The sequence below is a fragment of the Chiloscyllium plagiosum genome, unplaced genomic scaffold (assembly GCF_037043375.1).
Source record: "Chiloscyllium plagiosum isolate Xiang-an unplaced genomic scaffold, Cpla_swu_hap1 HiC_scaffold_14, whole genome shotgun sequence".
Lineage (NCBI taxonomy): Eukaryota > Metazoa > Chordata > Chondrichthyes > Orectolobiformes > Hemiscylliidae > Chiloscyllium > Chiloscyllium plagiosum.
Window position 1 is genome coordinate 15,652,237 of NW_028270152.1, and position 24,271 is coordinate 15,676,507.

At 46.6% G+C, this 24,271-nt stretch overlaps 1 protein-coding gene across 1 annotated transcript in view; it reads right to left on the reverse strand.

The window, feature by feature from the left end:
• sema3b (sema domain, immunoglobulin domain (Ig), short basic domain, secreted, (semaphorin) 3B) overlaps positions 1-18,486 on the reverse strand; it is a 378,357-nt gene extending 359,871 nt beyond the window's left edge. The window contains exon 1 of the mRNA XM_087994087.1: positions 18,466-18,486. The gene's annotated coding sequence lies outside the window, so the exon portion shown is untranslated. The remainder of the gene's footprint in view (positions 1-18,465) is intronic.
• Between the last annotated feature and the right edge of the window lie 5,785 nt (positions 18,487-24,271).

The following is a 24,271-nucleotide window of genomic DNA, read 5'->3' on the forward strand; positions in this document are numbered from 1 at the left end:
CCTCAATCCCCCTGTTCATGAAAACCAAAACACCACACGCCTTCTTAACAACTCTATCAACTTGGGTGGCAACTTTGAGGGATCTGTGTACGTGGACCCCACAATCCTGCTGTTCCTCCATACTGCCAAGAATCCTGTCTTTAACCCTATATTCAGCATTCAAATGCAACCTTCCAAAATGAATCACTTTGCATTTATTCAGGTTGAATGCCATCTGCCACTTCTCAGCCCAGCTCTGCATCCTGTTAATGTCTTGTTGTAGCCTGCAACAACCCTTGACACTATTTACAGCACCACCGACAGTTGTATCATCAAAAAACTTATTAACCCACCCTTCCACTTCTTCATCCAAGTCATTTATGAAAACTACAAAGAGCAGAGGTCCAAGAACAGATCCCTGTGGGACACCACTGGTCACCGGTCTCCAGGTGGAATACTTTCCATCCACTATCACTCGCTGTCTTCGTTTGGCCAGCCAATTCTGTATCCAGACAGCCAAATCTCCCTGTATCCCAAACCTCCTAACTTTCTGAATGAGCCTACCGTGAGGAACCTCATCAAATGCTTTACTGAAATCCATATACACCAGATCCACAGCTCGACCTTCATCAACATGTCTCATCATATCCTCAAAGAACTCAATCAGGCTTGTGAAACATGACCTGCCCCTCACAAAGCCATGCAGACTATCTTTAATCAAACTATGTTTTTTTCCAAATAGTCATAAATCCTATCTCTCAGAATCCTTTCCATTACTTTGCTTACCACAGACGTAAGACTGACTGGTCTGTAATTCCCAGGGATTTCCCTATTCCCTTTCTTGAACAGAGGAACAACATTTGCCTCCCTCCAATCATCCGGTACCACTCCCATGGAGAGCGAGGATGCAGAGATCATTGCCAGAGGCGCAGCAATCTCATTCCTTGCTTCCCGTAGTAATCTTGGATATATCTGGTCCGGCCCTGGGACTTATCTGTCTTGATGCTTCCCAGAATCTCCAGCACATTCACTTTCTTAATATCCATCTATTCAAGCCTATCAACCTGGTCTACAGTGTTCTCACTTACAACAGGGTTCCTCTCTCTAATGAACACTGAAGCAAAAAACTCATTTAGGACCTCCCCTACCTCTTCAGACTCCAGGCACAAGTTCCCTCTACTATCCCCGATCGGCCCCACGATCTCTCTGATCATTCTCTTATTCCTCACGTAAGTGTAGAATGCCTTTGGATTTTCCCCAATCCCTCCTGCCAAGGCTATCTATCTTATTTGTTCCCTTCAGAATTTTAAGGAGGAGACATCTTTTCAACATCCACCCAGTCATGTCCCCTCGGGATCTTATATGTTTCAAATAAGTCACCTCTGACAGTGAGTGCAAGATAATGAGCACAGCAACAACCAAAGACCATTCTGCCCATTATATCTGTTGAAGCATCCACTAGATTATGACCAATCTGTACTTTAATTCCACCAACTCACCTTAGTTCTGAAACCCTTTGCTGAACAAGAATATTTTGTCACAATTTTGTTATAACAAAGAATCTGGACCCAAAAACACCAATCCATTGTCACCAATTTTCTCCAGCTGCTGACAGTCAATGTCGCATTTCCTAATTGCTTAAAAAAAGGTTCCCAATTGGTTTCCACGGTCTCACTATTGGACGTAATGGAATGGAATGTCAGGTGGGTTAATATCAATTCATAGAATCCCTACAGTGTGGAAACAGGCCATTTGGCTTAACAAGTCCACACAACCCTCCAGAGTAACCCACCCAGACCCATTCCCCAACCCTATTACTCTACATTTACCCCTGACTACTGCACCAAACCTGCACATCCCTGAATACTATGAGCAATCTAGCATCTCCCGACGTCCCCAACAGTACCCTTCCACCGACACTCTCATTCGTTTAGCCGAACTGGTCCTCACCATTAACAATTTCTCCTTCGAATCTTCCCACTTTCTCCAGACCAAAGGAGTAGCCTGGGCACATGTATGGGCCCCAGCTATGCCTGTCTCTTTGTTGGCTACATAGAACAGTCGATCTTCCATAATTACACCGGCACCACTCCCCACCTTTTCCTCCGCTACATTGATGACTGCATTGGCGCCACCTCGTGCTCCCGCAAGGAGGTTGAGCAATTCATCAACTTCACCAATATATTCCACCCTGACCTTAAATTTACCTGGACCATCTCTGACACCTCCCTCCCCTTCCTGGACCTCTCCATCTCCATTAATGACGACCGACTTGACACCGACATTTTTTACAAACCCATCGACTCCCACAGCTACCTGGATTACACCTCTTCCCACCTTACCTCTTGCAAAAATGCCATCCCGTATTCCCAATTCCTCCGCCTCCGCCCTATCTGCTCCCAGGAGGATCAGTTCCACCACAGAACACACCAGATGGCCTCCTTCCTTAGAGACAGCAATTTCCCTTTCCACGTGGTTAGAGATGCCCTCCAACGCATCTCGTCTACATCCCGCACCTCCGCCCTCAGATCCCACCCCTCCAACCGTAACAAGGACAGAACACCCCTGGTGTTCACCTTCCACCCTACCAACCTTCGCATAAACCAAATCATCCACCAACATTTCTGCCACCTCCAAAAAGACCCCACCACCAGGGATATATTTACCTCTCCACCCCTTTCTGCCTTCCGCAAAGGCCGTTCCCTCCGTGGCTACCTGGTCAGGTCCACGCCCCCCCTACAACCCTGGCACCTTCAACTGCCACCGCAGGAACTGCAAAACCTGTGCCCACACCTCCTCCCTCACCTCCATCCAAGGCCCTAAAGGAGCCTTCCACATCCTTCAAAGTTTTACCTGCACATCCACCAATATCATTTATTGTATCCGTTGCTCCCGATCCGGTCTCCTCTACATTGGGGAGACTGGAAGCCTCCTAGCAGAGCGCTTTAGGGAACATCTCTGGGACACCTGCACCAATCAACCACACCATCCTGTGGCCCAACATTTCAACTCCCCCTCCCACTCTGCCGAGGACATGGAGGTCCTGGGCCTCCTTCACCGCCGCTCCCTCACCACCAGACGCCTGGAGGAAGAATGCCTCATCTTCCGCCTCGGAACACTTCAACCCCAGGGCGTCAATGTGGACTTCACCAGTTTCCTCATTTCCCCTTCCCCCACCTCACCCTAGTTCCAAACTTCCAGCTCAGCACTGTCCCCATGACTTGTCCTACCTGCCTATCTCTTTTTCCACCTATCCACTCCACCCTCCTCCCTGACCTATCACCTTCATCCCCTCCCCCACTCACCCATTGTACTCTATGCTACTTTCTCCCCAACCCCACCCTCCTCTAGCTTATCTCTCCACGCTTCAGACTCTCTGCCTTTAATCCTGATGAAGGGCTTTTGCCTGAAACATCGATTTCACTGCTCCTTGAATGCTGCCTGAACTGCTGTGCTCTTCCAGCACCACTAATCCAGAATCTAATTCACCTAACCTCCGCACCTTTGGATTGTGGGAGGAACTGGAGCACCCGGACAAAACCTGGGTCCTTTTGGGCAGCACGGTGGCTCAATGGTTAGCACAGTTGCCTCACAGCACCAGGGACCTGGGTTCAATTCCTGCCTCGGGTGACTGTCTGTGTGGAATTTGCATATTCTTCCCGTGTGTGCATAGGATTCCTCCCACAGTCCAAAGATGTGCAGGTCAGGTGAATTGGCCATGCTAAGTTGCCCATAGTGTTAGGTGTATTAGTCAGAGAGAAATGGGTCTGGGTGGGTTACTCTTCGGAGGGTCGGTGTGGACTTGTTGGGCCGAATGGCCTGTTTCCACACTGTAGGGAATCTAATCTAAGCTAAACAAAAACACACAGGCATGGGAGAGAATGTGTAAACTCCACACAGACAGTCGCTTGAGGCTGGAATTGAACCTGGATCCCTGGCGCTGTGTGGCAGCCATGCTAACCACTGAGCCACGTGCTGCCTACTAAGACAACTTGAGCCTGACATGTTGGGGAAGACCTGTTTCATTAAGTTATCTTTTAGCTGAAAACCTTTACATTAACCCCAAGGTCACGGAGAGTCAGACATGTTTATGGAGTTTTTATAGCGTTTTAACCTTTTGGCCCTTTGTGGCCATCAAGCATCTATCAATTCTACTTTCATTGTCCAGCACTTGGCACGTAGCCTTATATGCTATTGGTTCTTCTAAACACTTCTTAAATGTCTTGAGAGTTTTGGCCGCTACCAGCCTTTCACGCAGTGAGTTCCAGATTCCCACCAGCCTCTGGATACCTTTATTCCTTCTCTAAACCTACTCCTTATCTCTAAATGGTGTCCCCTCTACCAATGGGAAAGGGTTTCTTCCAATCTTTCCCTACCTGTGCCCCTCATCATAGTGTGCACCACAGTCAAGTCACCAGGACCCCTCAGCATTCTTTTTGCTAAGGAAGATACGCTTAGCCTATTTAATCTCTTTTCATAACTGAATCACTCCAACCCAGGCAACACCCTGGATTTAAAGGAGGAGAGGCAGGAAGAAGGAGAGAATTACAGAGAGAATAGCCAAGTAATGACCAAATTCAACAAAGTATCATTAGCTCATATGACAGCATGGGGAAATGGCTGTTACTCCACTGCCCCTCAGTTCCCCAACTGGAGCAGTGCATTCCTAACCCTCCAACACACAGCCACATGACTTGGCTGGAGAAGCCACTGAAGGTTGACTGAGGAGTGGGTAGTGTTGAAACTTGTTGGAATGAAGCAGAGCAGAGGCTCAACCTGGGCCAGGTGTAGCCCGCAGGCCAACCAGAGAGCCTGCTTTCCAACACATCCCAGCGTACAGGAGCAGAAGCTGCCATTTAACTCCTTACAACAACAACAACTTGTATTCCTGTAGGGTCTTTAACCAAATAAAATGTCCCACCGCTTTTCACAGGAAATCAAAATCTGACATTGAGCCACCCAAAGCGATATGACAGGCAGGTGACTAAATGCTTGCTCCAGTTCAAGGAGCTCTTTAATGCAGGAGATGGAGATAGTCATAGGGAGGGGTTCTTAATATTTAAGGGCTAGGCAGCTGAAGGCAGGGAAGATTTCCTGTGGAATCTGCAGGATGGGGAGCAGGGAGAGAGATTCAATGTCTATAGCTATATCTACAACTACAATGCTATCGTTACAATTGACTCTTTCTCCTGAAGCACTCCATCTGTTCCTCACAGGGTTAATGCCTTCAAGATAAATAGGTAACATACCTAATCAATCAAACACACTATATATCTGTTTTGTGGTTTTATAAACGCACACTCCCTACCCGATAACATTCCTTGTGAATTATTTTTCTGATATCCCAGTTTAATGAGGAATGATTAATCTGTCATATCCTTCACATGGTCAGACCAAGAGTTGTTAGAAATTCTACAGCTCAATGTAACAATAACACACACCACCAATTTATTATTTCTTGATAAATCAAATCCTCTTGGAGATTTCATCCGACTTAAAAATCAATAAAGTTATTCTTTAAAGAAACCACTGAAATTAACTACCACTGTAGCACGTTACTCACTTCATTTATTGCGCACTGAAGTCTAGCAGATGGATTTCAGTCTTAGGAGAAGTAGAGGCTTTTGCCAGCAGCTTTCAAGTCATCAGACTTCCCAGAGCATTTCATGGGGGAGGGATGGCAATGCATTTGGCATAAGAATTGGGAGGAGGCTCAAGGGGAGGTGACCAAAACTGGGGTCAATGCAATGGGTTTCAAAGAAGCCTTTGAAAAGTTGGGGAGGACCAATACAAGCATCAACAGAGAAGCAAGAGAGAAAGAATGCATCTGCAGTAAACCTTAGACCCTGATTCTGAAGCCGGGATCATCCCTTCTGTTACTTTGGGCATTAACATTCCTCTGCACACTGGCATGAGCCAGCACATACAGAAGAGAAACAAAATCTGCAATTTAAATTTTCCTTCACTGCTTCAAATATTCTAAAGTGGTTCACTGACAATTAAGTAATCTTTTGAACTGTTGTGATGTAGAAGATGCTTATTTGTGCACAGGAAACTCCTGATTTATTAGGTTACTAGTACCTGAAATGGTTAAGTGCTGTCACAAGGTAAACTCCGCCCATCAGGATATAAAGACCTGGCAGAGCTAACCAGATCTGGTGCTAGCCCTATCGAGCTAACAGCATTGTTGTTTACTCTTACTATAGCCTGAAGTCTCACTATGTAACCGAGCTAGTAACTAGTCATTAAGTAATATGCAGTAAACTTATTCTGTTTTTCGAGACTAGTTCACTTTTCTGCCCAAGAATTTGTATGCGCATTCTTCCTTCCTCACCTGGTATCGGTTACTTGAACTAAAGCAATGAAGAAATATGAATGCATCCAAGATATCTCTGATGGTACTGATGGTCATGTCCACAATAAATAACACACTGGCACAGGTGGTATCTGAACATATATCAGCTCCCACAAATAATGAAGCAATAAATGATCAGATAAGCTCTTTAATTAGATTGGTTGAAGGATACATGTTAGCCAGGATGCAAGCCAGCTCTAGTGCCTTGGGACTATTTTTCTCCTTGTTGCAGTCATGGTAGGATAAGAGCAGAGACTCCTGTGGGTGGCACGGTGGCACAATGGTTAGAACTGCTGCATCACAGCACCAGACCCGGGTTCAATTCCTGCCTCAGGCAACTATCTGTGTGAAGTTTGCACATTCTCCCTGTGTCTGTGTGGGTTTCCTCCAGGTGCTCCGGTTTCCTCCCACAATCCAAAAAAATGTGCAGGTTAGGTGAATTGGCCATGCTAAATTGCCCGTAGTGTTAGGTGAAGGGGTAAACGTAGGGGAATGGGTCTGGGTGGGTTGCTCTTCAGAGGGTCGGTGTGGACTTGTTGGGCCATGGGGCCTGTTTCCACACTGTAAGTAATCTAATCTAATCTTAATCAGTGAGGTGCAGCTGAAGCGGAGCAGGAGACTCAGGGTTGCAGGGAAGGGTGGGTTCAGTGGTGAGGAGACGGAGCCTAAAGTGTGGGTCTAGCAGACAGCAGTGAGCTGGTGGAGGTTTCTCATTCATTTACTGGAGGCTAGGTGCCAACCCAGACTGGGTTGGAAAGACTATTATTCAGAATTTTTTATTTCTTTGATTTATTCATAGAATTCCTACAGTGTGGAAACAGGCCACTCGGCCCAACAAGTCCACACCGACCCTCTGAAAAGCATCCGACCCTACTCCTGCTCCCCTAAACCTCCCATAGCTAATACAGCTAGCTTACACATCCCTAAATGCTATGGGCAATTTAGCACGGCCAATCCATCAATCCTGCAAATCTTTGGACTGTGGGAGGAAACCGGAGCACCCAAAGAAAGCCCACACAGACACGGGGAGAATGTGCAAACTCCACAGTCGCCCAAGACTAGAATCAACCCTGTGTCTCTGGCAGTATCAGGCAGCAGTGCCAACCACTGAGCCACCCCATGACCCATAATGCTGGACTTTTTACCTCTATACTTTTCTAATTTTTTTTCTAAGAATTTGATCTTAAGAATCTATACCTTTGTACTTATGATGGTGTCTTAATGTGGCGACTTGTAAACTTTTCACTGTCCTCATTTGAGTACTTGTGACAATAAGAGTCAATCCAACTCATCCTGTACACCCACCCAATAAACTGGATGAGGCTGTAATGGTAGAAATCTGACAGAAAACTGTGGATGCTGGCAGCATCTGCAAAGACAAAACAGAGTTCATGTTTTGAGGCTTTGTTCTTGTGTCCTATCAAACAATGGCACCTTTAGCCTAGTTGCTCTTTGGTAGCTACTGTCTTGCAGCGTCAGCCTAAATTCTTTCCTGTTCAAATCTCTGGAACTAGGAATCAACCCACTTCTCTGATTCAGAGGCAACAGTGATCCTGAATGAGACAGAAACTGGCTGTCCAGTAGGGACTGAAAAGTCAGAAATTGATGCAGAAGTTGATGATGTAACAAAGGTGCTAACATCGTCCAAAGAATGGGACTATTGCAAACTGATTTCTTCTGGCTTGGAGTGAGAAATCTAACCACTCATCCTAACATACAGACTTCTCTCGCTAACAGCAAGACTAAATGACCGCCAGGTGTCCTACTGTAAGGGCATATGACCTCAAAGGGTTCAGCCACTTTTAAGTACAATTACGCCATAACTGCAAAATATGACAGCCCTATCATTATAAAGCAGCATACCGTCCAAATTACTCTGAGTAATGGTTCAAGGGATAAACCAGTATTATTCAAGAAGTGCACAGATGGCAAAGCCATATAAGTACTGATTATACAACAGTAAAACATTTCCAGTTTCCAGAGAGGTGCTGAGAGGACAGTTAGTCAGGTTTCGCTATCTGTTGTGTGCAATATAAAAGTCACATTAAAAATCCTTGCAATTTCTGCCTCTGCACAATTGTTATTTCAAGCAAATTGGGATATGAAACCTAATTCGTTCTCCAGTGATTTATTTTTTACGGAGGATAAAGAATTTTGTATTCATTCGGCTGAGGAATGTCAGCTCTGGAGAATAACACGTTTCCCCACGTATTACATTTAAATGTTATTGTCAATCATGCCTTGGTCAATTTGAACATGTGTTAATTGCACATGAAGGCTTCCTGAATTTACAGCCTCACCTCAGTAGTAGACCTTAAGCCACCCCTTGGAAATGTAGTATGCAACTTTTTAATTCCCACTCCAGGCATTTGTGTGGCTTCTCTCGCTGGCAGTGCATGCTATTGACGTTAATAGACACTTATTACTACCATAGGTGTCCATTTGGGGATTGAGGATCTCCAAACTCATATAACTACTTGACAGAATTTCATCTCAGTCTGCACACGATCAGAACCCAGATTCCTGAGATGACCGGCCAGGTTCCAAATCTGTTTCAACACTCAACAGTTTGACTTACCAATCAAACAACGTACTATGCTACCATAGTTAATCATTCTGCACACAAATCACTTCTGAAATGAGTTAGAGTTAATGAATGATTTCATAATGAAGGCATCTTGAGCTAGCAGCGTCCACAACTGAACTTTACATTTCATTTGAGGGTGAGAGGGGTCAATTTGGATGAGAATACAGGAAGCATGGTTAGTAAGTTTGCTGATGACACCAAAATTAGTGGTACCGTTGACAATGAAGAATGTTAACTCAGAGTACAACGGGAACTTGGTTAGCTGGCAAATGGGCTGAGGAGTGGCAGATGGAGCTTAATTTAGATAAATGCCAGGTGTTTTATTTCAATAAGACAAACCAGGTCACAAAAAACCAGATTTTCCTTCATCCTTTTGGATAAATGTACCTGCCAGTACACTCTGAGTAAATCCACATGTGGCAATGTTTAAGAGACATCTTGACAGAATCATAGTGACATAGAGTCATAGAGCTTTACAGCACGGAAATAGACCCTTCGGCCCAACTCATCCATGCCGACCAGATATCCTAAACTAATCTACTTGCCAGCACCTGGCCCATATCCCTCTAAACCCTTCCTATTCATATACCCATCCAGATGCCTTTTAAATGTTGTAATTGTACCAGCCTCCAGCACTTCCTCAGGCAGCTCATTTCATACATGTACCACCCTCTGCATGAAAAGGTTGCCCCTTAGATCCCTTATAAATCTCTTCCCACTCTCCTTAACCCTATTCCCTCTAGTTCCAACTCTCCGACCCTGTGGAAACGACCTTGACTGTTTATCCTACCATGCCCCTCACAATTTTATAAATGTCTCATTTAACATTGAAGGGAAAATAAGCGGTGACCTGATTATGACCACATGTGGGAGCTTGCTGTGTGCAAATTGGTTGCAACTTGAGAACAATATGTACAATGTTTGTGGCTTATTCCCAGGAGCGAGACTCCGGACTCGAATTTAATGCTGCTGTAAAACTAAGGTGGCTGGGTACTGAACAACCATCCCCACAAATATCTCACTGAGCCGAGCGCTGCTAATGGAGTCACTACGGCATTTCAGCTCCCTGCAGGAAGGAATTGAAATTGTTGTGGTTCTGTTCGCCGAGCTGGGAATTTGTGTTGCAGATGTTTCATCCCCTGTCTAGGTGATATCCTCAGTGCTTGGGAGCCTCCTGTGAAGCCTTCACAGGAGGCTCCCAAGCACTGAGGATGTCACCTAGAAGGGGATGAAACGTCTGCAACACAAATTCCCAGCTTGGCGAACAGAACCACAACAACGAGCACCCGAGCTACAAATCTTCTCATAAACTTTGAACACCCACGGGAATTGAAATGTCACAGATATATGAATATGCAGGGAATAGAGGGAGATGGACCACATAGATTCAAAAGGTTTTTAGTTTAGAAAAGCTTAATGTGTAGGCACAGACTTGGAGGGCCGAAGGGCCTGATGCTGTGCTGTACTGTTCTTACTATTGGCTGGTTGCTGGATTTCCTACACTCTTCCCACACTCCATTCTTCGGGTCATTGACATCTGGGATGGGGTTGGAACCTCATGGTGATGTGACTCCACTTGTCTGCAGGAACTCCACCTTCCGTGGTGTGGGGGAGGACAGCAGCCTTGTCATTTCCTGCTGGAAACATCAACTCACTTTCTGGCATAACTCCGCCTGGATCTCTCTCTGTACGGTCACCTCTTCTCAGTTAATGGGGCAGTGCTGATACCCAATGCGGGCAAAGTTGGTGCTTTCCCACAGTAATCACCTTCCAATGGCTCCTGGTATAGTTTGATCGCGTTAGCACCGTTGCGGAATGAGAGACTGTCACCCACCCCGTTGTCCGTCCACCTCCAGGAAAGGATTGAGGAGGGTGGGCGCTTTCCAGGAAGTCAGTCTGATGCTTTCCAGTGTATTTGACTGACACCCCCCCCAACACCCCCTCCCCCACTCCCCCCAACCCTTGCCTGTCCTCAAAGTCGCTTCCACACATACCACCTGACTTACTGACATCTTCTCTTCTGGCACCCAAGTTGGAGGATAGAGCTGTCAGTCGCTTGCGAAATGCAGTTGGGTGCTGAGATAGATGAGTGGGGGTTACTTCAGAAATATTACCTTCAATTCATCTCTGCCCTTTCCTTTGAACATACCGGATACAGTCAGGGATGGTCAAATCTGGGGTGTCCACAAAGTGGGGCAAGAGGTAGGCATTGGGCACTGGAGATAGGCACTGACACTGAGGTGGCAGTAAGTGATTTGGGTGAGGGAGGCAACTCTGGATCAGATAGTGAGCTCAGCGTTAAGTACAATGGGCAAGGCTGGCAGCCGTCCAGCTCATCCCAAGATTGAAGCTGCCAGGAGAAGGATGGTACTGACAGCAAGCAAACTGAGATTGCAAAGGGGGTTGAATATTTTTCCCTTCATGCTTCTCATGGGGTCTTCCTGCCCAGACAATAATCCAGGCCACGTAGCTGGATGGGGGACTCTATTCCCAAATCCCTAATGAGGATTAAAAAAAAACAGGATGTTGCTGAGAATGGCAGGTTTGGGTTATGAGGAGAGGCTGGACAGGCAGAAACTTTTTTCTCTAGCGTTTAGGAGGTTGAGGGGTGACTTTATAGAGGTTTGTAAAATCGTGAGGGGTATAGGTAAGGTGAATGGCAAGTGTCTTTTCCGTAGGAAATATAAAACTATGGGGCATGTTTTTAAGGTGAGAAGAAACAGATTTTAAAAAGACATGGAGGCAAATTTTTTACAAGAAGAGTGGCTCGTGTGTGGAATAAACTTCCAGAAGAAGTGGCTCAAGTAGGTACAGTTTCAATGTTTAAAAGATATTTAGATAAGTGCATGAATTAGAAATGTATGGAGGGATAGGGGCCAAGCACAGACAGGTGGGACTGGTTTAGTTTGGGATTATGGTCGGCGTGGACGCATTGAACCGAAGTGTCTGTTTCCATGCTGTATGACTCTATGACTCACAACAACACAGGTGACTGATAGCAGCAAACCAGTGATATATTATCATGCCCCCCCCCCGCTTCTCACACTCTCACTCCCTCTCTTTCTCTGACCCCATGGCCTTCACTCAAAATGGCTTTTCTTAAATTAGTGGCACAGAAGTTAGGAGCATCAACATTTCACCCTACTCCATGACGCTTGATAATAATTTTGCACTTTCCAAAATAAATCTACAAGCTGCATTAGGATTCCACTGACATGCCTCCGTTTCCCGAATTTCCACTTCCTCAAGAACAGAGTGAGGATTACAGACTGAATTCTACTCACCGTGCACCAGCCAAGGTTTAAAGTCACGTAGCCAGGAACCTCCAGCTGTTTGGGCATTTGAAAATATTGCCTTTCACTGACTGGTTGAGCCCTCCTGAGTTCTAAAATCATTTCGTAATTTCTTTATCATGCAAAAGGAAAGCTAGAAGGCAATTTGAAATAAAATGCTGTGACAGAAGAGCTGCCTGTCTCGAGTTGTGCATGCAAGTAAGGAACTATTATGACATTTTTTCTCTCCCTCACTTTAATTAAATGTAGCTCATAAAATCCCTACAGTATGGAAGCAGGCCATTCAGCCCATCAGGTCCACACCAACCCTCCAAACAGTATCCCACATTTCCCACTGCGAACTCACACATCTTTTACATTATGGGCAATTTAGCATGGCCAATTCACCTAACCTGCACATCTTTGGATTGTGGGAGGAAGCCAGAGCACCTGGAGGGGTTCTGCACAGTCCCATGGAGAATGTGCAAACTCCATACAGGCAGTCACCCAAGGCTGGAACCAAACCCAGGTCCCATCCAAGTACACCTCCAAATCACACATCATTTAGACTTGGGAATGTACTGTCTTTCCTTCATTGGCAATGGATCAAGAGCCTGGTACCCCTTGTGGCATGTGGAGATGGGGGGGGTGAGCATAACCTGGTCACATGGCCTGCAGTGAATCAGTGCAGCACCTCACCACCACCTTCTAGAGGACAATTACTGATGAGCTGGGTATGGGGAGGCGATGGTGTGTTGGCATTGTCACTAGACTGATAACCCCCAACCCCAGGTTATTATTCTAGCAAAATGGGTTGGAATCCCATCAAGGAAGATGGTGAAATTTGAAGCTGATAAAATCTAGAATCATTAAAAAAAACTCAGTTAATGATAACCATATAACTGTTGCTGTAAAAACTCATCTGGTCCACTAAAACCCCCTTTAGAAAAGGAAATCTGCCATCTTTACCTGGTCTTGCCTACAAGAGAATCCAGGACCACAGAAATTTGATAGGTTTTCACCTACCCACTGAAATTATTTGCTCATGGGATATGGGCATCACTGATATTGCTGTTTATTTTGCCCGACAAAGGATTATTAAAAATCAGTCACAAGTAGGCCAGACCCAGTAAGCACAGCAGATTTCCTTCCCTGAAATATAGGACAGATGTCAGAGATAGTTTCTTTACTCAGAGAGTAATAGGGGCATGGAACGTACTGCCAGCAACAGTAGTAGACTCGCCAACTTTAAGGGCATTTAAATGGTCATTGGATAAATATATGGATGAAAATGGAATAGTGTAGGATAGATTGGTTTCACAGGTTGGCACAACATCGAGGACCGAAGGGCCTGTACTGCACTGTGATGTTCTATGTTCTATGTTAAGGGCCTCAGTGAGCCAGAAGGGTTTTTACAAGAATTGACATTAGAGAAGCTTTGTTTTTTTAATTCAAATTTCAAATCCACGTCCTCAGAACATTAGGCTGGATTTCTAGTTATAAGTCAAGATACTGCGACATGACCACTTCCCCAGTCCAGAGCATCAATTAATTCAAGGGCGAGTATCAGCAACAGACTGATACCAATGTCCACATCCCATGAAAAATGCTTACAATCACCAAGTTAAAAATAAATAGGCCTCCAGCATAATCTACTCCACAACGTACAGATGAATCCTAAAGTGATGGAAACCTCAATCACCAATGAATGCTGAGTTCATTGATCGCAAATGACACAATATCAGGTTTCCAAGCTTCTGGACTACATAAGGAAGAAACATCACATGACATTTTGCTTTACAGTGCATGCAGACAAATAATTCAATTACATAGATTCATAGAGCCATAAAGTCATAGACTAATATAGCACCCTTCAGTCCAACCAGTCCATACCAACCACAATTCCAAACTAAACTAGTCCCACCTGCCTATGCTTGGCCCATACCCCTCAAACCTTTCTTATTCATGTACCTATCTAAATGTCTTTTAAACATTGTAATTGTACCTGCATCCATCAATTCCCCTGGAAGTTCATTCTACACATGAATCACTTCTGTGTAAAAAAAATCACCCCATGTCTTTTTTAAATCTTTCTCTTCTCGCTTTAGAAATACGTCCCCTTGTTTTGAAATTCCCCCACCCAAGGGAAAAGACATTTGATGAGTTCGGTAGGGCAGGAGCATGCTGAGACAATGGGTCGGCCTGGGTGGTCAGCTTGTGGATCTGAGATAGGAGGTACAATCGGGCAGTGTGGGATTCCTGAACTATGAGGTTTTAGACTGTGGGTGGGAGATCCCTGAGGTGACATAGTTGTTTATGGTCTGGGAGATGATGGTTTGTTGATGGGAGGCGAAGTCGTGGTCGGGGAGCCGGTAAGAGGAGGTGTCTTTGAGTTGGCACCTGGCTTCATCGGTGTAGAGGTCAGTGCGCCAAACTCCCACTGCACCTCTCCTTGTCCACTGGTTTGATGGTGAGGTTGTGGAGGGCTGTGTATTGTGATGGTGAGAATTTGGAGTGGGGGAGAGGGGGTAGACAGGTTGAGGCAGTCAATGTCTCGGCGGCAGTTGGAAATAAAGGGGTCGAGGGTGGGTAACAGACCAGCACGCGGTGTCCAGGTGGATGGAGTGTATTGGAGGCGGGAGAGGGGCCCTGTGAAGGTGGGAGGAAGTCTTGATGGAAAAAGTAAACCCAGAGGCGGAGGCAGCAGAAGAAGTGTTTGATGTCACCACGCATGTTGAATTCGTTGATCCGGGAGCAGAGGGGGATCATCCTCCGCTATTTCCGCCATCTATAAATGGACCCCACCACAAGAGATATATTTCCCTCCCCAACCCCTATCCGCTTTCCGTAAAGACCATTCTCTCTGTGACTACCTCGTCATGTCCACGCCACCCCCACCAACCCACCCTCCCCTCCCGGCACCTTCCCCTCTTACAACAGGAAGTGAAAAACCTGTGCCCACACCTCTCCCCTTGCCTCTATTCAAGGCCCCAAAGGAGCCTTCCACATCCATCAAAGTTTCACCTGCACTTCCACACATGTCGTCTACTGTATCTGTTGCTCCTGATGCGGTTTCCTCTACACTGGGGAAACAGGACGCCTACGCGTAGAGTGCTTCAGAGAACATCTCCGGGACACTTGCAACTACCAAACCCCCCATCCCATGGCCGAACTCCCCCTCCCACTCCGCTGAGGACATGCAGGTCCCGGGCCTCCCCCATCACCACTCCCTCACCATCCAAAGCTTGGAGGAAGAACTCCTTATCTTCTGCCTCAGGACCCTCTAACCCCAGGACATCAATGTGGACTCTTCACCAGTTTCCTCATTTCTCCTCCCACCACCTTATCCCAATCCCAACCTTCCAGGTCAGCACCACCCTCATGACTTGTCCTACCTGTCCATCTTCCTTCCCACCTATCCACTCCACCCTCCCCTCCAACCTATCACCATTACCCCCACCTCTATCCACCTATTGCACCTCTCCACTCTCTCAGCTCACAGCCTCATTCCTGATGAAGGGCTTTTGCCCGAAATGTTGATTTTCCTGCTCCTCGGAAGCTGCCTGACATGCTGTGCTTTTCCAGCATCACACTCTCGACTGTGAACTCAAGTCCATGCCAGCCAGTGAGAGGATCAAATGTGGTACCCATGTGGTCCCCAGCTCTCTAGCTAAATGAGCTAAATGAAGGACCATTTACCAAGGAGTAAATGTATACCTTGACAGGCGTATTGCAGCCTGGAACTATGGCTAGTGATGGGCAGATGCTTCCATTTCTTCCATCATATGGCTGACTATGCATCTCTCCTACTTTTACAACCTTTCCTTGGTGTTAATTGGATTGATAAGTTGATGAATTTGTTTGGTCACATTATGAACACACCTTCTGTGACCATAAAGTGGGACTCAAGCCAGGAGTTTCTGGCTCAGAGGAAGGGAGGCTACCCACTCTGCCAGAAAATCTCCTCTAAAACCTTACCAGTGACTGTAAAGGTTGGCTCCAATCCTATTCTTCGACCACCTGTCCTATTTGGAGCAGAACCATCCTGACCAGGACATGTATTATCATTCCTTCACCAATATGGTAGTCTTTTAGTAGTCTACATACCTCATCGCAAAGTAAGGTGAGGGAATAAATATCTGGTTTCCTACTCCTCATTACTTAAATACCGCTGCTGAAAGGAAGTCAGATATATATGTATGTGAATATGGGACTGATTGACTCGGACTGAGGGAAACATATCAATAACAGGCGTGGAAGCAACTTCCAGACACTGGTCTCCCAGACTCACATGGAGAATGGTCACTGGGTACAAGTCTGGCCATGTTTGCATTCATTGAATAATCCCTCAGTTTAAGACAACAATAGATTAGATTAGAGTGTATAAACAGGCCCTTCGGCCCAACAAGTCCACACCAACCCGCCGAAGCGCAACCCACCCATACCCCTACATTTACCCCTTACCTAACACTACGGGCAATTTAGCATGGCCAATTCACCTGACCTGCACATCTTTGGATTGTGGGAGGAAACCCACGCAAACACAGGGAGAAGATGGAAACTCCACACAGTCAGTCGCCTGAGGCGGGAATTGAAACCGGGTCTCCAGCGCTGTGAGGCAGCAGTGCTAACCACTGTGCCACTGTGCCACCCAAAGAGACAATGCAAGGAAGACGTAGAAGATGAAAAGATCTTTTGGCCTCCTCCTTCCTCACTTTGTGTGCAATCTGTTCAATATGGCATTGCCTGACACATTTAGCCTACAGTGGAAAAGTTCTACTTACCACCCAGAGGCTATTATGCAAAACTCCAGAATATTGTCTGCCCTCACATCCCTCTTCCCTGCTAAAGATGAATTGTACTCTACAGAGTCCATGTCTGGTAGCTGTCAGTCTATGCACACATTATCACAATGGTAAATGAGACTGTGTATGCATTTGCGATGGAAAAAAGGTGAAACAATGAGCTTCTTTGTTATATATTCACACATGGAACATGGGTGTCGCTGCCTGGACCAGCATTTATTTCCCATCCCTAGTTGTCCTTTGAGAAAGTGGTAGTGAGCTACTTGAACCACTGCAGTCCCAGGTGCTGTGGGTCAACTTTGTAGCAATTGATACGACTGAGTGACTTGTTCGGCCATATCAGTAGAGGGTCAACCACATTGTTGTGGTTTCCTGATGAGGGCCGTATGCCCGAAACATCGATTCTCCTGCTCCTCAGATGCTGCCTGACCTGCTGTGCTTTTCCAGCGCCACACTCTCGACTCTGAGCTCCAGCATCTTCAGTCCTCACTTTCTTCACATTGCTGTGGGTCTGGGTCAGCCAGGCCAGGTAAGGATGGTAGACTTCCTTCCCTGAAGGATATTAGTGAGCTGGACAGACAGTTCCTTGACAACTATCTCATTGTTATCAGATTTGTTTCTGCCCCCACTGAATCTAAATAAAACCACCTGACATGGTTGGGATTTGGACCCAGGTCCCCAGAACATTAGCTGGGGCCCTAGTTTAATAGTCTAGCGATAATACCACTAGAGTGTCACCTCACCTGCCTTCAGCATGAGCCCTACAATCAAGTTAGAGAGCAATGCATTCCCATTAACCTACTTCACTAGGAAACATTCTGTAAAGGTAAAAACAATGACTGCAGATGCTGGAAACCAGATTCTGGATTAGTGGTGCTGGAAGAGCACAGCAGTTCAGGCAGCATCCAAGGAGCTTCGAAATCGACGTTTCGGGCAAAAGCCCTTCATCCTGATGAAGGGCTTTTGCCCGAAACGTCGATTTCGAAGCTCCTTGGATGCTGCCTGAACTGCTGTGCTCTTCCAGCACCACTAATCCAGAACGTTCTATAAAGGCCCAGTATTGACATATGCAAAGAAAACAACCTAATTAATAGGAAGACACTCCAAAAAAGCTACTTTGTCAAGGTCAGACCAAGACAATGATGGAGGCTGCAGCAAAAGTGTTGGTTATGTATCCAAAGAGACAGAGAAAGAGTAACCAGGTCCAAAGATGGTCAAACAGCCAAAAATACTGATCATTTCACTCTGTTTTACACTCATCCAGGGCAGGAAAGGGTTAAGATGTCTCCAATAATAAAATTGCTTTACAATTTATAATTACAGCCCACGACACCCCAAACTCCCATTAAACTTCACTCCATGCTTATAAATAAACCCCAGATGACAATCCAACACTCCAGATTCCCCCATTACAAATTGTACAGCTCCCCCCACTCCCTGACCAAACTCTGATCATTATCAACGTACCTTTGAAGTATTTTGCTTTCAAATGGACCAAGTTACTTAAGAAGGATTTTGCGAAGTTGTTTTTCTTTTTGATTTTATTTCAGACAGCACAGGTCTCTCATTAAAGTCTGTAGCAAGATCAAAGCAACAGAGAGCAGCTGCAGGATCTATTTGTGGAGCTACAGAGCCAAACACACATACGCATAACGCTTTAAAAGGTCCATTGTTATCATGGTTGCATACCTTGGCACACGCTTTACTGTACTCTAATGATCAGTGAGCATGCTTTTGATGGGATCACTTTAAAGACTTGCTGAAAATTACTTTCCTTCAATGTTGCTACTGCAGTGGATGTTTAGTAAGTTCAGAAGGTGATCTTTCATACTGCGTACATTGGCACTTTAAAATAAATGCCTAATTCATCCCATTCCCCTATGCTCTTTCCAAGTGACCCTGTGAAAATCCGCCCCTTCTTACATGTATCCAGTTTCTTCTGTGAAGCTACAATTGAATGTGTCATTTTAGGCACTGCATTTTCACTATAAAAACTCATACAGCAATCTGGGAGATCAGTAGCTCAGTTAGCTGGATAGCTGGTTTGAATGCAGGGCACTACCAACAGTGTGAGTTCAATTCCCACATCAACTGAAGTTATCACAAAGGACTCTCCTTCTCAACCTCTCCCCTCACCAAAGGCATGCTGAGTCTCAGGTTAAGCCACCACCAGCCATCTGTCTGTAATGGGAGAGCAGCCCTATAATTTAATAAAACTATGGTGATTTTATTGATCAGATTTTTTTTATATACTCGTGACTATTTTGGTAACTACCTTAAATTTGTGTTATCCAGTTATCAAGCCTCTGACAGTTTGCCAAATTGGCTGTTTCAAAGCCTTTGACGTCAGACGTTTATTTCAAAAATGTACTCGATTCACAAAATTTGGAAAAGTACCATGGAAACTATTTTCACTGAAAGGTTCTGGAATTTACAACAAAATTCAACTTATCTCCATGCGGCATATTCCACTGTTAGGTGTGTCAATACAGTTGTAATTATCTTAATATTGACAATAGGGGTTTCATGTCAGTTATAGCTGACATGTCTCAATGCAATTACAATGCTCTTAATGCACATTCCTTATCTAGCATACAGCCCTAGATTCTAGCCCCTTAGAATACGATAGCTAAAATTCCTTCATGGTGGTCTCTCCCCATAGTGGCATAGTGCTCCACTGGGTCCCCCACCATGTAATCCTGGGCTTTGCAATGTGCCAGTGTGCATCAGTCGGTCAAGGACAACACATTTGCATGGAAAGACCAGCAAGCTTTGGGCAGGCCAAAGCGCATCTTCCACCAAGTTGATGGTTCCCCAGCCTCTGTTGATCTTTGTCTCGGTTTATGACCCTGGAAACACCTCGTGGAGCAAAGAGTGTTGTGTCATGATCTCTTTCGGGTGAATTTAACATGTTTCTGCAGAGCAAAGGCACATTTCACAAGTTGGACAATGGTCTTTTTCACATGACAGCTGTCCTGAGGGCAGCGTGCAGAGGGAGTGAGACATTAGGTAGAGAGGCTCTGACAGGAAAGGGTTTTCTCAGCACCAGCTCAGCTATACCTTAAACGCTTGTTTGTAGGTTCTGGAGCATTCTCTCGAACAACTTTGACAGTCTGTTCAAGAACTGGAAATGTGTTGCTGGAAAAGCGCAGCAGGTCAGGCAGCATCCAGGGAACAGGAGAATCGACGTTTCGGGCATAAGCCCTTCTTCAGGAATGGGGAAAGTTTGTCCAGCAGGCTAAGATAAAAGGTAGGGAGGAGGGACTTGGGAGAGGGGCGTCGGAAATGTGATAGGTGGAAAGAGGTCAAGGTGAGGGTGATAGGTCAGACTGGGGTGGGGGCGGAGAGGTCGGGAAGAAGATCTCAGGTTAGGAAGGCGGTGCTGAATTTGATGGATTTGACTGAGACAGGGTGGGGGGAGGGAAATGAGGAAACTGGTGAAATCCGAGTTCATCCCTTGTGGTTGGAGGGTTCCTAGCCGGAAGATGAGGCGTTCTTCCTCCAACCGTCGTTTTGTTGTGGACTGACGATGGAGGAGTCCAAAGACCTGCATATCCTTGGTGGAGTGGGAGGGGGAATTGAACTGGTCCTCACCCTGAACAACTTCTCCTTCCAATCCTCCCACTTCCTCCAAACGAAAGGAGTAGCCATGGGCACCCGCATGGGCCCCAGCTATGCCTGCCTCTTCGTAGGATATGTGGAACAATCCATCTTCCGCAACTACACTGGCCCCACCCCCCACCTTTTCCTCCGCTACATCGATGACTGTATCGGCGCCGCCTCGTGCTCCCACAAGGAAGTTGAACAGTTCATCCACTTCACCAACACCTTCCACCCCGACCTCAAATTCACCTGGACAGTCTCAGATTCCTCCCTCCCCTTCCTCGACCTTTCTATTTCCATCTCAGGCGACCGAATCAACACGGACATCTACTACAAACTGACCGACTCCCACAGCTACCTGGACTACACCTCCTCCGATCCTGCCCCCTGTAAAAACGCCATCCCATTCTCCCAATTCCTTCGACTCTGCCGCATCTGCTCCCAGGAGGACCAGTTCCAAAAACGCACAACACAGATGGCCTCCTTCTTCAAGGACCGCAATTTCCCCCCCCGACGTGGTCGACGATGCCCTCCACCGCATCTCTTCCACTTCCCGCTCCTCCGCCCTTGAACCCCGCCCCTCCAACCGCCACCAGGACAGAACCACACTGGTCCTCACCTACCACCCCACCAATCTCCATGTACAGCGCATCATCTGCCGTCATTTCCGCTACCTCCAAACGGACCCCACCACCAAGGATATATTTCCATCCCCTCCCCTATCAGCATTCCGTAAAGACCACTCCCTCCGTGACTCCCTCGTCAGATCCACACGCCCCACCAACCCAACCTCCACTCCCGGCACCTTCCACTGCAACCGCAGGAGGTGCAAGACTTGCGCCCACACCTCCCCCCTCACCTCCCTCCAAGGCCCCAAAGGAAACTTCCATATCCGCCACAGATTCACCTGTACCTCCACACATATCATCTATTGCATCCTCTGCACCCGATGTGGCCTCCTCTATATTGGGGAGACAGGCCGGCTACTTGCGGAGCGTTTCTGAGAACACCTCTGGGACACCCGGACCAACCAACCCAACCACCCTGTAGCTCAACATTTCAATTCCCCCTCCCACTCCACCAAGGATATGCAGGTCTTTGGACTCCTCCATCGTCAGACCACAACAAAACGACGGTTGGAGGAAGAACGCCTCATCTTCCGGCTAGGAACCCTCCAACCACAAGGGATGAACTCGGATTTCACCAGTTTCCTCATTTCCCCTCCCCCCACCCTGTCTCAGTCAAATCCATCAAATTCAGCACCGCCTTCCTAACCTGAGATCTTCTTCCCGACCTCTCCGCCCCCACCCCAGTCTGACCTATCATCCTCACCTTGACCTCTTTCCACCTATCACATTTCCGACGCCCCTCTCCCAAGTCCCTCCTCCCTACCTTTTATCTTAGCCTGCTGGACAAACTTTCCCCATTCCTGAAGAAGGGCTTATGCCCGAAACGTCGATTCTCCTGTTCCCTGGATGCTGCCTGACCTGCTGCGCTTTTCCAGCAACACATTTCCAGCTCTGATCTCCAGCATCTGCAGACCTCACTTTCTCCTCAGTCTGTTCAAGAAACCAACCGACAGGATACAACTGCTCCTCTTCCTACGAGACAGCTAGGACATTATGTAACATTTTATGCAGGGATTAGGTTTCCTGGTCATAGGCAGCACTGGAGGCGGTGAGTAGGAATCTCAAAATTACACCTGAAATATGTGTACAGACTCAGTCCAGAAGCTATGACACTAAGACTGGCACCTGCATAAGGAACCCAAAACCATTATCAGGTTCATTTTTCTCTAATTCCCGATAGAAATTGGGATCCCCCTTCTGCAAGTCACAGGAGGGAGGGAGATCAGTAGTTTGTCAGCAAGCAACTACAATATGGCCAAAAGGTGCACTGGGGAAAGAAAGGTGCAAGAAATGAAGTGGAAAAGCCCAGAAAGAATCAATGGGTGAAGATGTGCAGCAGCTTATATTGTCCCCAATGTGTTTGCCTTCAGGCACAGGACGAGCACAGAGCAATCTTGTCTTGGGACATTCCTGTCTCCCTATCGCCACAAGAATGGCCCCACCTTCCACGTCCCGCTCAATGTTACACTCCCAAAAGGAAGTGAGGAGTTTGGTACCTGGCACCTCTGTGCTGGTCTCATCCCCTCCGTCCAGTTGTGAGCTTGCCCTTGTCTAGCGTACAGCCCTAGATACCAGCCCCTTGGAATACGACAGCTAAAATGCCTTCATGGTGGCCTCTCCCCATAGTGCCTCTGCAGTGCCAGGCCCCAGCTTCACTGAGTCCCCCACTATGTAATCCTGGGCTTTGCAATGTGCACCAGTTGCTCAAGGACAACTCCTTGCATGGAAAGACCAGCAAGCTTTGGGCAGGCCAAAGAGCATCTTCCGCCAAGTTGATGGTTCCACCAGCCTTTGTTGATGTTTGTCTCAGTTTGTGACCCTGGAAACACCTTATGGAGCTGAAGATAAAGAGAAGGATTCAATGTGATGACAATGGGTGCACAATGAGCTTGCCTAGCCATGCCAAGGGGCAAGTCCAATGAAGTGATGAGAAGTGCAGTGCTCTGATAGAATTAGCTCTTTGAGAGTGTGAGGTGATGGTCAGTCTTTCTGTACATGCAATTATTAAGGCATGTACATTGAGAGATGTCATTGCTGCGGCACAGTCAGTCCGAGGGATCCCCCTGGGAATGTGAGCTTGTGGAGAGAAGGTGGCGCCATTTAACCTTGGGGAACACAGCAGATGTCTTTCCAGCTCTGCACCCAGGCACACTAGGGAGCTCTTTCAAAACTACCTGGGTCCAACTTGGATGAGTTTGATAGGTGGACCATCCTGGTGCCATCCATCAACAGGAGAACCGCCCTTAATTCCCACTTGGTACTCTGCGGACCCTACTCTGGCTGAGGAAATTCCTCTTCCTCTCAGTTCAAAAGAGTTGTCCCTTCACTCTGACACTGTGTCCATGAGTCCTAATCTCTCCTAGTGGTGGAAACATCTTCTCCACTTCTATTCTATCCAGGCCTCTCAGTATTCTACACGTCTAACACACTTTTGTTCATTGCTCAGGCCATTGAGTATAGGTAAAAACAATGACTGCAGATGCTGGAAACCAGAGTCTAGATTAGAGTGGTGCTGGAAAAGTACAGCAGTTCAGGCAGCATCCGAGGAGCAGTAAAATCGACGTTTCGGGCAAAAGCCCTTCATCAGGAATACAGGCAGAGAGCCTGAAGGGTGGAGAGAAAACTGAGTGGAGGGTGGGGGTGGGGAGAAAGTAGCATGGAGTACAATAGGTGAGTGGGGGAGGGGATGGAGGTGATAGGTTGGGGGGAGGGTGGAGTGGATAGGTGGAAAAAAAGATAGGCAAGTAGGACAAGTCATGGGATTCATTGAGTATAGGATTTGGGACGTCATGTTGAGGTTGCACAGGATGTTAATGAGGCCACTTTTGGAGTACTATGTACAGTTCCAGTCTCCTTGCTATAGGAGAGGGTGCAGAAAAATTTTACCAGGATGTTGCTGGGATCGGAAAGTTTGAATTAAAAGGATAGGCTGGATAGGCTGAGATGTTTTTCCCTGGAGTGTAAGAGTTTGAGGTTTACAGATGTTTATAAAATCATGAGGGCCATAGATAAGGTAAACAGCAAAGGTCTCTTCCCTAGGA